Here is a 15,376-nt window from a genome sequence, read left to right as displayed (position 1 = left end):
TCGTCCTCGAGAATGAAGCCAAATAGCATGCACTTGGTCAACGTTCTTCCTTTGCACCCCGACCTCCCCACTTGGCTCCTTGTGCTTCCCTGGCCCTGGTTTCAGAGTAAGAAAGACCTCCCTTCCCCTCCTGCACGGGGCCCAGGAGCCAGCCCTGCTCTGCCTTCACAGCCCGTCTTGCACGCTTTCTCCTCCAGCCCTGGGTCCCCTCCCTCCAAATGTAGGCATGGTCAGCAGGCCCTGGCCCTTGTCCAACTCCTACCCCTTCACATTCCCTTTCCATGCAGCTTTCACCAGCTCTTGAATTTTAGAGTAAACCGCTGTCTTCGCTTTGTCACCACTGGTTTCTCTGTTTAGCCCCATGCTTTCCCACTTTTCTCTACCTTCTGCCCAACTATCACCCACCAAGGACTTCTTATTCCCCCCGAATGGAGTAACAGATTTCTGATCTCACCCGCGCAGCCCCCGCCCCGATAAGATTGACTGTTAGCTCCCGAAGACTTTCCCCACTAGGATCCCACCACGCTGAGCTCTCCGGGACCCATAGGTCTCTAGATGGTCCCCCTTCCACCTCCTCTCCAGGAGTCTCTCCTCCCTCCCATTGTCCCCTTCTACCGCCCCTCTGCAGTCTCCCTCATGGTTTCTGCTGTGACTGCGGCTTCACTGTCACCGTAGCTCTCCAAGCCTGGTGTCTTGTTTCCAGCCCCTTGCGCACTATCTCCAACAAGATGTCACCTCAGCTCCTCAAACTGAGTTTCTGCTCAACGGACACCGTCTTCGTCCTTAGGAGCTACTTCTCTTCACTTTCCACTTTGTGTTGACAGCACCAGCCAACTTCCAGTCACCCTGGCTCAAAACCCCCAAGTTTCTGTCTGTCTCCTCTGCCTTATTCCTGAATATTGCTGACGTCCATTAAGTCTATCCCCACTTTCTCTGTCCCTATCACCAGCACCCGACTGCATTTGATAACCTCCTACGACATCCTACCGGTAACAATAACAGTTGTTATTACAGCGACCAACACCTGTGCCTGTACCACCTGGTAGCTCCTCGGTTGCAAAGTGCTCTGTATCGACTTTCCCTTCAGGCCTCACCATACCCCTACCAAGGAGCTGCGATTATTGTCATACTCTATAAATTAGCTTTCTAACGTCTTCCCAGCTTCAACCTCCCGGTCCTTCAGGTCATGCTAAGACTGGGTCAAGATCCCCCTCCTAAAACAGCCTTCTAGGCCCATCACTGTCCTACACAGAGACCCAGAAGGGCCTCCCGTGGTTGGCAGCCGCACACCTGCCCTCCATGGCCTGCTTCACCGCTGCGTGTGGAGGTTCCCATCTTCCAGGTCCCACATGGGCACCTCAGTGAACTTGTCCTTTCCTCTTCTGTGCCTCCGCTCGCGGTGTACCTTTCACTGAGAATCCTCCCTGTTCTTCAGTGTAAAACTCAAATGCTTCTTCCTGACAGGAGCGTCGATGGAGAGCCTCTCTCTGAATTTTGATAACTCGGTGTCCATTTTTCATGAGGCCCTTAGACTCACTGAAATGTAGTTTTGTGCATGCGGCTTGCCCCCCCCCCTTGGACCAAGTGCTTTTTCTCGCTCCCACTCGCTGTCACATGATGCCGGAGGCCCGGTGGGTGTTCAGTGAGAAATGAAGGCGGGAATAAATGAAGAACCTGTCTCACTTTTGAAGTGGGTGAAACAAGGTCAAGAAAGGGGATCTGTGCCATTTATCATAAAAGAGGCCGGTGGTGGAGTCAAAAATCAAACTAGGAGCAGGCGTTGTGGTATAACAGAAGCAGTGCTGAGCTGCCGAAGTTTATGGTTTAGTTCTTATCTGACGACGGCAGGCGAGACCACTTCTGCTCCGTGGGCCTTGAATTCCTTATCCATCAGAAAGCGTTATGTCGGCTGCCTTGACTTTTCAGCCGCCCCCCTGGCCTGACAATTCTGTATTCTGTGAGTCTTGCTCCTCACGCTGTAGATTGCCTCCTACTGACAATACTTTCAGTGTCGATAGCATCTTTCATTTCAGAACCTTCCAGCTGCACGCTGAAGCTCCTGGTGTGTCTGCTTTCACTGGGTTTCTAGAGAGCAGCGAGGCCAGCTGACTCAACTCTCTGGACGTGTGGCCTCCATGGTGCCCCGAGCCGGTTGAGTGCCCGATGGCCCTAGGCTGCCACTCCTGCCTGGAGTCCCCTCCTGCTGCCACACTGCAGGGCATTCCCAGAATGACAGGTGGTGCTCTGGACCCCACGCACTCCAGCTGATCTAGGCCTCAGCTCCCGCACTGCCCTGCCTTCCTTTTCCATCCAGGATGGCTGTTTTGAGATTTATGTCGACTCTGTTGAGCGACTTGTGGGACTCCTGTGCTCAGCAGCTTTCCACAGGCTCTGCCCACCCCCTGCCACACCAGCGTTCTCTCTCCCCACTGAGATAGGAAGAATCAGGTTGAGTCTGTGCCTTCCAGTCCCTCAGGAGGAACAAATGGGGGAGTCAACTTCTAGGGAAATCGTTAGAGGAGTGGGGAGAGCACACAGCCACCGCCTGTCCTCAGGACACCCTCCTGTCGCAGGAGGGCCCAGAGCGCCCTAGAGCTAGCTGATTGTGCAAGAGAGCCCCCAGTCGTGGCTCAGAGAGACGACTTTGACTGCTTGCCAGAGCCCCTTTGTTCTCCATTCAGGCAATGATATGATTTAATTCCATATTTCAACATTGGAAAATTAAGAGAAATTAAGTGGCATTAAAATAAATCAGGCTCCTGGAGAAGGAGCCGAGGGAAAGGGACCTAAACGCAGCTAATCACCTGCTTCCCCCTGATGGGCAGACAACAGGGCAGAGCGATAGCAGCCCTCTCTCTGGGGATAACCCCCAAAGCCCAGGCGGCTTTCTCTGGGGGGGCAGCGAGGGGACAGGAACAATACCCCCTCAGGCTGCCCTGGGCTTCTCACTCCCTCTACCCAGCCCGGGCAGGGGATATGTTCTTCTGGCCGGTTCTGAAATGATGCTCCTTCAGGCTTGGGGGATGGAGACCGCTGGAGGCCCTAGGACCAAGCTTTGGTTCTGGCTCCATCCGGAATTGGCAGAGAGATTCTTGGCATTGCAGCAAGCCCCAAGGTTGCTTCGCCTGTGGGAGCCGCCTCACGAAAGGATTACACGAGTCCAGGTGGCTGAGGACGGGGGCCTTTGTAAACCATTGGTAGCTGGCGTTGCTTAAGACTCGCTGAATGAACGGCGCACTCTAAATGTGGCTTGCCGCACACTGTGCCGTAAGGTGCCAACGAGGGGGCCGTGGCACAGAGAGGGAGTCGTGCTTAGAAACAGCCTCAGGACTGCTGTCCAAACAGTGTATGCTCTTGTTCTTTTGGAGGGAGGACACCGACTGCTGTCTGAGGTCAGTGGCTCTCTACCCGCCGGCTTCCCGGGAAGTTTGGAGGCCCCCTCACTGCTGCCTCCTTCCCACAGGACTTAGTCCTGCGGAGGCCACACGGATGTCGTCAGCAAACACGACTCTCACCCTGCCAGGCACCTGCCCTGAGCATACTGTGGGCAGGAAGGTGAACCAGGACGGGTTTCCAGCTACCGTGGGGATTATAGCCCAGGTTAAACTGGTAGACAAACAGAAACAGTGAGGATTTCAGCAAGTGATCTATGCCATAAAGAAAAGGAACGGTAGTGGGCCAGAGAGTGCTGGCGGGGAGGGCTGGGATCACCTTCAGAGAAGACGAGGAGGAAAGCCTCTGAGAAGCTGGCATCTGCGACCTGAACGAAATGAGAAAGTGACCTCTGGGGATATTTAGGGTAAGGGGAGGGAGTGCCAGCAAAGAGAACAGTAAACGCAAAAGTCTTGGGGCAGGTGCATGCTTAGTATGTTCTAGAACCTTCAGAGAACGCCACCTTAGCTAGAGTGGAGTATGCAGGCAGCAAAACAGAGTGGGGGGAATGAAAGGCAGTAAGTTTGAAGCAGAAGTCAGTAACAGGGTGAGCAGTTCTGCAGGAAGAGGAGGTTACCAAGGATGGCGGCGTCTGATTTAAAAAAAAAAAAAAAAAAGAACTTTTTGGCTGTCTTGTGGAAAATAGACCACAAGAGAAGGGCCAAAATGAGTAACTATTGCAGGAATCCAGGCAAGAGATATAATATTGAATCCCCAGTAGCTAGAGCAGACTGGGACACCTAATTGCCGCTCAATGCATTTGAGAACACTTCCGGGCAGAAGTGAAGCCTATAACCGCGATGAGCACCTAGTACGGGCTTGACAAATACTTTTTTCATGAGTCAATGAACAGAATCGGGCTTTCTTTTAGTCACTCTAGGATTTGAGTTCCTCTCAATATTTTGGATCTTTAAAAAATTCTTTTCATTGTTTTAGCTAACAGTATTTCAGAAGGACAGTGTGGTCACGAGTTTATTTTCTTTTCTGTGAAACTGCATGCTCCTTTGAGACAGACATGAGATAGACATGAGAAATCCAACTCCACCACCTCTGGGATGCTCTCAGCCTGTGCACATAAATCCCCAAACCCGTTGCTCACATCTAGATCCAGATCTGGTATGCTTTTCCGTGCACTGGTCCATGGAGGGACCAAACCTGCCTCATCACCCCATCTCCAGAGCTTATCACAGTCTGGACAACTTACTCAACAGAGAGCTATCATGTTGACTCGAGTGAGCAGCATCTGGTGCTTTGGTTGAATTCCAGGGCCTTCTTGCTGTCTTCCCGGAGAGCCCGGAATCCTTGCTGGCCTCCTCTGTTGCAGGATGTCCTGAATGCGAAACATGCATCTAAGTTCAGCGGGTTTTGTGTGGCTTCCTTGCTTTTGGGCCTGGAGATCCCTGATGCAGGATGGATGTGGCAGGGCCAGTGGGAGAGCCAGCAAGTCTGATGCAGTCTGGTCCTCGCTATGCCTCTTCATTCTCTTTTCACCGTTCTCCCGTTTTCCGCTGGTCTCCGTGGATGCTTCTTCCGAAAGAGCTCACACACCCACACCTTCCACCGCAGGCCCACTCTCATTGCGTCTGTTCTGGTTCTGGTTCTGGTCCTGGTGCACTCAGGTGCCGGGAGAGCCTCCAGGCCCATCTTCCTGCCTCCCGTCTTGCCCTGCTCTCCTTCCCCCGCCCAGCTCCCCCATGGTCCTCACTCAAGGTCTCCTGTCCAAAGGAAAACCATCACTCTTGTCCCTCCCATGATTGAATCAGTGCCAAGGGCTCCCGGTTGCTCCCAGGATAATGCTCTAAGTCCTTGGCTGGGGGTACGAGGCCTTTTACGAACTGTTCCTCGCTTACCTCTGCAGCTTCTGCCCAGGGCCCTGCCCTTCAGCTGCACTGCTCCCCCTTCTCGAAGCAGACCCTGCTCCGCCAGGCTCCTTCATGCCCGTGAGCACAGGCTTTCTGTTCTTTGTCGGAGATGCACTGACTTCCGCCCGGTGAAGTCCTGTTCATTCCTCAAACCCGCCACGGCCCGGTTCATGCACCCGGCCCTGATGACTGTAGATAGCGCGAGGCCAGCCTTGCTCTGCGCTCTCTTGGCGCATCACACGCTTCCACGTCTAGGACTTGTTTCGTTGTGATGATTTGGTTTTCTGTCACTGTTCTTCAGTGAAGTGAGCGCTCCTCAAAGGGGATTATTTTTCGTTCATACTACTCAAACTTGAAAAACCTTGCTCCCAGCATCCCTGACAGATGGGATGCTCCATTTGAACACTGCCAAGCGTGGGAGAAATCACTGGATATTATGCCTTCTATTTTTGCCCATTTATTCAATGTATCTATTCATTCAGTAAATATATACAGAGTAACTACTATATGCCAGGCACTGAGATAGACACTGGGGATACAGAAATACCAGAACAGATACAAATTCCTACCCTCTAGGAACTTTTAATTTTTTTGAGTGTGCAAAAAAAAAAAAAAAAAATGAAGGTACAAATCAGAGTAAATCCGAGTAACTTCCTCACCATAATTCCGTGAAAATCAACCTGTGACACATAGACTGGGTTTCATTCAAATGCGTGCATGCACGAATGAATGAACACATGAACGAACAGACTAAGAGACCAGAAGGAAAAGTGTGAACAAGCCAACCTAAGCTCCCATCACTGGAAGTGAAAATAGCTAAGAACCTGTCCTGCTGAAAATGGATAGGTTGCATCATTTTCCCATGAAAAGAAGGGAACTCTGGATCTTTTAGATTTCCTTAGTAGAAGTATAATCCCAGCAGACAGCAGGTTTAGGGAGAGACAAAGGGAAAATCTACTTGTGTGGATAGGCATACCCTTGGCAAGGTACGAAAGCGAGAGTCCGGGAGTGTGGTTTGTCTAGTACCTAGAAAGACTTTCCAGTACCCATCGTGAGTCAGCTCACTATACACCAAGACTTCTTCTCCTGGCCAGAGAAAGTCTCTAATGGTTGGAATTACTGAGCTGCTGGTGTCAGAGTCAGGCTGCATCCCTTCTCTTCTCTCCCAGGCTTTTCAACCTTGACTGTACCTCAAAATCTGGTAAGGAAACTTTTTTTTTTTTTTTAAAGATTTTATTTATTTATTTGACAGACAGAGATCACAAGTAGGCAGAGAAGCAGGCAGAGAGAGGGGGAAGCAGGCTCCCCGCTGAGCAGAGAGCCCGATTTGGGGCTCAATCCCAGGACCCTGGGGTCATGACCTGAGCCGAAGGCAGAGGCTTTAACCCACTGAGCCACCCAGGCGCCCCTGGTAAGGAACTTTTAATTAAGAGACCTAGATATTGGGGCTCCACTCCTGGAGAGTCCAAAACTTAGGTCTAGAGCAGGATCCAGATGTCTGAATGTTCTAGAGCTCCAAAGTTAGTTGAATGCACAGGCCTCTCCAGCATGCGGTCCCAGCTCCATTCCTCCCTCCAGCTTGGGGGATGACTTAGAAGCTGTTGCAGGTCCTACCTTGGGAGAAGCAGAACGTAAGTGGAGAAGCACAACTTCTCTTCCTATCTCTGGCCCACTCTCATTGTTCCTTGCTCCCTAGATCTGTCAGGGACTTGCAGAGGCTAAAAGTCCTCTGGCTTCCACAGAAGTCTGGTAATCCTTAGAGTCATGGAATCAATGAGCCTTTGAGTTCATAAAATTTTAGAGGCAGAGAGGATGTCAGAGGTCAGGTTGAACCTCTTGGCCCTATCAAGAGAGTTTCACTGCTTGTGACCACTTGTCCTAAGAAATCAATCAATCAGGGACGCCTGGGTGGCTCAGTTGGTTAAGCGGCTGCCTTCGGCTCAGGTCATGATCCCAGCGTCTTGGGATCGAGTCCCACATCGGGCTCCTTGCTTGGCAGGGAGCCTGCTTCTCCCTCTGCCTCTGCCTGCCACTCTGTCTGCCTGTGCTCGCTCTTGCTTCTCTCTCTATGTCAAATAAATAAATAAAATATTAAAAAAAAAAAAGAAATCAATCAATCAATCAATCTGCCCAATACTGAATTGAGATCCCTCAGGGAGTTCCCGTAAGAGTGTAGAGGATGGGGTCTCCCGGATGGCTCAGTGGTTAGGCATCTGCCTTCGGCTCAGGTCATGATCCTGGGGTCCTGGGATCGAGCCCTGCTTCAGGCTCCCCGCCCAGCAGAGAGTCTGTGTCTCCCTCTCCCTCTGTCTGCCGTTCCCCCTGCTTGTGCTCTTTCTCTGTCGAAAAATAAACAAAACCTTAAAAAAAAAAAAGTGTAGAAGACAGACATGTGAGCTTGTAAGCCCAGGTCAGTGTAAGTCCTTCAGGGTTGGTCAGCATGTTAGAGGAACACAGGAGAGTGAATGAGGTGTTTTGAAGGTGGAGGAAGAGGGCATTGCCAGGGCAGGCTTCCCAAAGGAGGTAAACGTTTTGGGGGCTCTCGGTTCTTGATGTAAGGGCTCCAGATTCTTACCCTACTCTCCCAACCTCCCTTTCACCCCCTGAGGTTGGGAAAGCAGATTTTGGCAATTGACATACCAAACTTCCTAGCCCGACTGTGCTACTTGCTCATCTAGTGGCCTTTGGGTGGCTTATTAATCTTTGAGCCCAAGTCCCCTCATTTCTAACATGGACAATAATGCTTGTCTCACTGTGGGCTGCTTAGGTATTGAGTAACAGCTGGAAAAGTGCTTAATGCAATGCTGGCCATAGAGTAGGCTCTTGATAAATAGATACGATTATTGTTTTTGTTGTCATTTTAAAAATGGATTATACAAAGCATAAGGAGGCTGAGGCTGCTGTTCCCCGACACAGCCCCGGGGGGCTGCCTCTGCTGGTGTGATAGTGCCTAGGAGAATGTCAGCAGGGTTCCGTGAGGTTATCCTACGGTTTGGATATCATTAAGAATTTGAGGGACTTCTAGGGAAGGCGCATCTGCCAATCTCATGAGACCGGAGAAGCAAGAACTGTAAAATGCCGTAGCACATACTACTGCAAGATTCTTTACATTATGAAGCCGTGCTGCATTGCAGCCACTGCCCACATGGTTTGAAGCAAGGAGTGCAGGGACCAACCCGGGAGCTTAGAGTGGCACAAGGAGCAGATGGGACTTCCTGTGACGTCATTGTAACCAGTGATTCCCGGAATTCCTTATTTGTCTCCATCCCTTATCAGAAGAAAAACTCTAAGGTTGAGGACGGGGCATAGCTCGTTCATGGCATTACTCCCCAAGCACAGCGCTTGGCCCGGGGTGGGCATTCAAAGAGTGGTTGTTTAACAAATGAATTTGATCCAACGTGCATTTGGCTAGTCCAGAAGGTAGGCTCTCCTTGCCTTTTCCTTGGGCCCCATCTTCCTACCATCCTGACTTCACCTACCCTCTTCTGCTCAGAGGGCTCCGTGTGAGTCTGAATTCTGTGCCGGTTTCTCACACTGCTTGGGGCCAAGCTAACGTGAACGTGTCCCTTCGGTTCCTTGTCTTTGGAGAGACATGCCTCCCTGCAATCAGAGTATCTTTGTCCCAAGGGACCTGTGGAGATCATCCAACCCGACGTGAGTTTACTGGACGAGGAAGCTAATTGCCTGAGAGGTGCAGGGACTCTTTAAAATCTTATAGCTCGTGAAAACAGTTCTTACCTCCTGCTTTCAAATCTGGGGCTCCCTCACCGCCCCAGGCTGCCCCAGAGTACGGAGAGCCGCCGAGCTCGTGGTGAGAACGGCACCCCCAGACAAGCTTACCCCATCCTTCCTGGGCCCGTGCTCCAAGGCAGCTCCAAGCCCAGGGCACACCCCAAGCCAGTGGGTGACTCCAGATGCCCCAAAGTCATGCTGCCAGTACTCGGATGCGTTGCTTTCTACTCGTTCCCTGCAGTGTCAGGCAAATTACTTAATCTTTAGGAGTTCGAATGAGCTTATCTGTAAAACAGAACATGAGGTTAATAGCATCTTCATTCACTACCAAGATTCACAGAAATAATAATGCCCCAAATCCAGCATCATTGTGTTTTCCTCCTTGGATCCAAGGCCCTGTGGTGACCGTCAAACCACCTAAGTGGCCGGGGTCACCACTTTCCTACTCCAGAGAGTGCGAGGGCTGTCGCTCCTGAGTGTCTGGGGAGCTCTGCCGCAGAGAGGACTGGGCACCGACTCCCCCCCGCAGGGAAGTGCAGGAAAAGACGCTGTGCTCTTGCACTCCGCTGACACATGGTGTTCAGTGCAGCCTGAAAACTTGAACGTGGATTGGCCGTGATGCCCGTGCCGGGGCCCAGATTTAGAAGCAGAGCCGGACGACTCTACTCAGGCTGGCGACAGGCCTGGAGCAGTGTTCCCATTGGAGAAAGCGGAGGGCGTAGCAGGAGGGAGAATTTGCTCCGTCTGGCCTGGTGGCACTGTTTTATTAATGATCTGGAAGAGCAGAGGAACAGTGACTTTAATTAAATTTGCCAGTGATATTAAAAGATGTCAGGAGCTACTGCTGAGGACACAGACACCTTGCAGATGGCCCTGGGGGTGTTTGGAAAATAATCCAGGAAAGGGATGAGAAGCCATGGGCTGAGCCGGAGCATTGGTTAGGCCGAGGAAGAGGAACATGACACGGGGACCAAGGGTCATCCTATGCAGAAACACCCCAGGCCCATCCTCTTTATCGGTATCTGTTCTGTTTCCAGTGGGTGTCTAGCTCATCTTCCCGCTCCAGTCCTGTTCCTCTTAAACAGCCATCTTAAACCCTTTAGCCAAATTGGGTTTTCTGAAGTACAAATCAGACCATGTCATCCTCCTGTTTAAAATCCTGTCTTGGGCTTTTTACTGCCCTTCGGATAAAATGCATCTTCTCAGCCTGTCATGTAAGACTTGCCAGGAACGGAGTCCTCCCTACGTGTCCAGTCTCCCGGGCACTCATCTTCATGCCTCTGGCCTCACACTGAATTCCGTATAATCGCAGGCACACAGCAGGCTTTTCCATGTCTCCATGTCTTTCCTCCTTTCCAAAGAGGCTCTCCTTTTTGACTCAATGTCCATCCTCCTTCCTTCTCTTCCTTTCCCCTCCCTGTGCCTCCCCCTTCTCCTCCCTCCCTCCATTCCTTCCTTCCTTCTTGACTAAAGCTCACTTGTGCTTGAAGACTCATTTAAAGGATCACTTCCTTCAGAACGCCTCCCTGACTCTCCAGGCTGGCTCACTGCCCTCCTCATGTTCCCACAGCATTCTGCCCCCGTATGTTCACTTCCTGTAGTAAAAGTGCGTATTTGTGCAGCTGTCATCCCCTGCTGGATTGTACCTTTGGGGGCAAAGCCTGTGTCTTACTGTTCATTTTGCCCATTGACATCTAGTACCAAGCCTGGCAAGCCATTGGCTTTAGTGAATTTTGTCAAACTGAACTGACGAGAAGGAGAATATTCAGGTGGGAAGTCCCGTCAGGCAGCTGGGATACCCCAAAAGCCTGGAGACCAGGCAGCTTTGCCAAATGGTCAGTCTGTCCTGTCAGGGTGGATGGGTCCGTGCTATTGCTTCTAAATCTACAGAAAATTGGAAGCTGACGAGGAGCCATGGACATTCTGTAACAAAGTTGGACATCTGAGTAAAATGGAGTGGTTAAAGCCATAAATTTTATGTCATCTCTGTGTGAGTTCCGGACCGCCTACTTCCTTGCTTTATATTTTGATTAAATGACTTAATTAAGACTTAGTTTCCCAAAATGGAAAACAGGGATAAAAATAGTACTAATCTCATAGGATCATTATGAAAATTAAGTGAGGAAGAGTTTAGCGTTACACACACACTAAGCACTTATGTGTGTTAGTGACTGTTATTAACATCTTCATTATTTGGGGTGATATTGGCGTTCTCAAGCTGAGTCATATCCCTGAATACGCATTAGGGCTGATTAAGAACCACGGAAGATCATTTGGGTCTTTAAGGAGCTGGGGTGGACCCCTACTAGGTTGGGATCTGCCTCCGATGTGTCCGGGGCCAGGGGTAACAGCATTGAAAAGTGACCATTGGCCAGGTCATCCACAGTGTCCACGCTCCTCCTAACCATCTCGGGCAGAAACCATTGCCTGGCAGGGCCAGAAGGAACAATTGGGAATTCACAGGCCATTTTCCACCTTCAATTCCAAGGACTTAAGTACCTCCTAGTCGCCTTCCTGCCTTATTTTCTTTCATCTTTTCCTTCCGTTCATTCATTTTCTGTCTTCTTAAAGTCGGCCCCGATTCTGACCACGTGACAGCATATTCCCTACAGAAACCCATTGCCACAGGTGTTTGCAAGACCTAGGAGAGCAGGGGCGCCTGGGTGGTTCAGTGGGTTAAGCCTCTGCCTTCGGCTCAGGTCATGATCCCAGGGTGCTGGGATTGAGCCCTGCATCGGGCTCTCTGCTCAGCGGGGAGCCTGCTTCCTCCTCTCTCTCTGCCTGCCTCTCTGCCTACTTGTGATCTTTCTGTCCAATAAATAAATAAAATCTTAAAAAAAAAATGACCTAGGAGAGCAAAGACACACGATCTTCCTAATTCTCGTGCCGCGTAAGATGAGTGGGGGTCCTTGTCTTCTGTTGGTTGGGACGACTCTACTGCCTATGCGTTCCGTGTCCATTGACCACAGAAAGCCAGCTCTCCTCCCTAACCTGTGGATGGCCCACCCCCTTCAGGATGGCCAGCCCATGCAGCTGCCACCTCCCATCACCAGGCGGGCTCTTGATCACAGAGCTGCTCCAGCTGCGCCCACCTTCTGTCTCCTACTGCATGGGGCTTTTCAGAATCCACAAAATGGAGGGTTTGCAGAGGTCAAGGCAGGGTGCCAAGATCCTTCTCTGTCCACAATTCTCTGGGGCTGGTGAGTGCCAAACCTGTGTGTGTGTGGGGGGGGGTGGTTCTCTGTGTACATCGCAGATTATGAGAGACTTTTCAGCCTCTGACATGGATACCAAACAGTTTCAGCCGCCCCCCTCTTCCGCCGTCAGCCTCATAACCTCTTCTGAGTGAGGTCCAAGCCCCGAGCACGTGCTGTGATGACGCCCGGTACCTGGACTAAGGGGAAGGCGGCCTCAGCACTTGGCTGCCGTTCTGAGGAATATGAAACCAAGTTAATCCACGGAGCTCTTTGGAAGGGAGGCCTTCATGATTACAGTATGCACCCGGGCGCACGGTGTCCTGAGGGGAATTTCTCTTTGAGTACCAGCCTTGGGGATTTTGAGAGGTCATACATAGCCTCTGAAATCTCGTCAGGATTTGTCTGTGAGATCTATTTTTTCCTGAAGCAAATGGCTGTAATTCGGGTCATAAAGTGGCTTTAAAGAAGGCCGATGTCTGAGTGTATTACTCAGCTCAGGCGGCCGTAATAATGCCATAGACTAGGCAGCTTAAACAATAGAAATTTATTTTCTCACAGTTCTGGAGGCTGCAGTGTCCAAGATCAAGGTGCTGGCCAATTCGTTTTCTGGTGAGAGCTCTCTTCCTCGCTTGCCAATGGTTGCTTTCTCACCGTGTGGTGGGGGAGAGAGCGCTCTCTCTTTTCCTCTTCTTGTAAAGCCATCAATCCTATCAGAGTAGGACCAACTCTTATACCCTCATTTAACTTTAACTATCTCCTGAAAGCCCTGTCTCCCCATATAGTCACACTGGAGCCTAAGGTTTCAACATATGAGTTGGGGGGAGGGGACACAATTCAGCTGATAGCACTGAAGAAGCTTCCTTAGTGGCTGTATTTATTTGTTCCAAAAACATACCATTTACTGAGCACTTACTAACTGACTACTTAGGATACCAAATACGGGATACAGAATAAACATAGTCTTTGCCTTGATTTCATCCAGAGTTTAATGGCTGAGCTAGACGTTAATTATATAATCCCATAAATATCTAATTTCAAAGTTTTAAAACTGCTATGAAGGAAAGTCGAGTGTGATGAGAGGACATAACAGAGAAAGTTGACTGTCTTAAGGAGTGAGGATAATTTTTTCTGGGACAGTGACACTTAAGCTGAGATCTAAAGCATTGTTAAGGGTGTGGGTACCAAGGAGAAACACTCATTTCAGGCACATGTGGTTGGTGTTGTGTGCAAAGGTCCTGAGGTAGAAAATAATTTGGTTATCTCCAGGGCCTGATATGAAGCCACTGTTGCTGAAATATGGTAGGAAGGAGAGGGGCAGAAGATGAAAGAGGAGAGGAGACTTTGTAGGTTACAGTAAAGAGTCTTTGTATTAAGAATAAAAGGAATTGGGGCGCCTGGGTGGCTCAGTTGGTTTAACATCTGCCTTCAGCTCAGGATATGATCCCAGGGTGCTGGGATCCAGCCCCACATTGGGCTCCTTGCTCATCGGGGAGCCCCCTTCTCCCTCTCCCTCTCCCTCTGCCTGCCTCTCCCTCTGCCTATACTCTCTCTCTCTGTGTCAAATAAATGAATAAAATCTTAAAAAAAAAAAGGGGATAAGAGGAATCTACTGCAGGGCTTCAAATAGGGACGTGACAGTATAGGTCTGGGGTTTTTAGAAAAGGTGACTGTTGCTGTATAAGGAAATGAAGTGGGGAAGGGTGAGAATCGGAGTGGGGAGTTCAGTGAGGAGGTCACTGCAGTAGATTCACTAAGTGAGGGGTGATGGCGGCTCTGACGGTGCTTGTAGAGATGAGGGGAGAGTCTGGGTGCTGAGTAGACAAGGGACAGGAGTGAAAGGGAGAGCTGCAGATGAACAACACTCATTGCCCAGCACACATAACCCGGCGGATGGAGGTGCTATTTTCTGAGATGGGAAGCAGTGGAGATGGGAAGCAGTGGGGACAGGACCTGAAACCCTGTAAGGTGCTATGCAGATGAAATTAGCATGCTTTTGTTACTCAAGGAACCCCGCAGGGCTATAGCAGAGGTGGTAATGGGCAAATAGCTTTTTGTTTTTTAACGCTATGGCACGGTTATGGGCATCCTCATTGCATCTGAATGAGGTAGTGATTGGAAAGATGAATCCATAGTTTCTGCTGAATTTCTTCCCATTCTCCTGAATTCATGCTCACCTCTTAGTGGTCCCAGCCAGCAGGTGGGGCTGCATTTCACCCCCAAATCTTGTCTTGAGTTTTAAAAAAATGCATTCGAGAGCCACTTGCATGTTTTTTTTTTTTAAAGATTTTATTTATTTATTTGACAGAGAGAAATCACAAGTAGGCAGAGAGGCAGGCAGAGAGAGAGGAGGAAGCAGGCTCCCTGCTGAGCAGAAAGCCCGTTGTGGGGCTTGAACCCAGGACCTGGGATCATGACCTGAGCCGAAGGCAGTGGCTTAACCCACTGAGCCACCCAGGTGCCCCTTGCATGTTTTATTAATAGTGATTTCTATCACTTGGCCCTTTCAGTGTCTGGGTTTGGAATTCGAGTGGCTGGATGATTTTCATCTTCCTGTAACTGAGTGTCTCAATGGTCCCATAAGAATGTTTTGCTAGCGGGCTAAGGAGGCTGTGAACTGGGGCTTGAGCACAGCTTATAGGGGCCTTGGCTTAGCTATCCTGCAGGGAGCATCCGTGACGCTGTCTGTCCTCTTGATTTCCCAAGAAATGTCAGAATTACAGCTTGCCTGTAGAAGTTTTGCATTCGGGGAAGGAGTTTTTCCCAAGTGGGCTCAATTGCATGCAGAGTGATGTGTTCTATTTCCGGGGGAGTAACCCATGAGAAAAGTTCAGCTCCATCTGTACTCTTCTGGCACACGTATGTCATGCAGAATTCTTGAGTATGACAACAGCGGGGGGGAAGAAGCCCCCAAACCTAGAAACACTATAAGAATGAAGATTTGGGTCATGCTTGGCCTATTTTCAGTTGATTCTTGAGAACTCTCGCAGATAACAGCGGGGTTTGGACACAGGACTGGAAGGATATCACTTATGTTTTCATTACCAACATTCCCAGCTCTTTTAAGCCATTCTTCAGCTGAGTCTCCACCAGATGGTCCTGCGGACAGAGTTGCTCTTTGTGCCTCCCATTGACATCATTTTTTCCGAGTGAGAG

The sequence above is a fragment of the Enhydra lutris genome, unplaced genomic scaffold (genome assembly GCF_002288905.1).
Source record: "Enhydra lutris kenyoni isolate GAN:26980312 unplaced genomic scaffold, ASM228890v2 scaffoldscaffold20, whole genome shotgun sequence".
Lineage (NCBI taxonomy): Eukaryota > Metazoa > Chordata > Mammalia > Carnivora > Mustelidae > Enhydra > Enhydra lutris.
Note: the sequence above shows the minus strand (reverse complement) of the source record.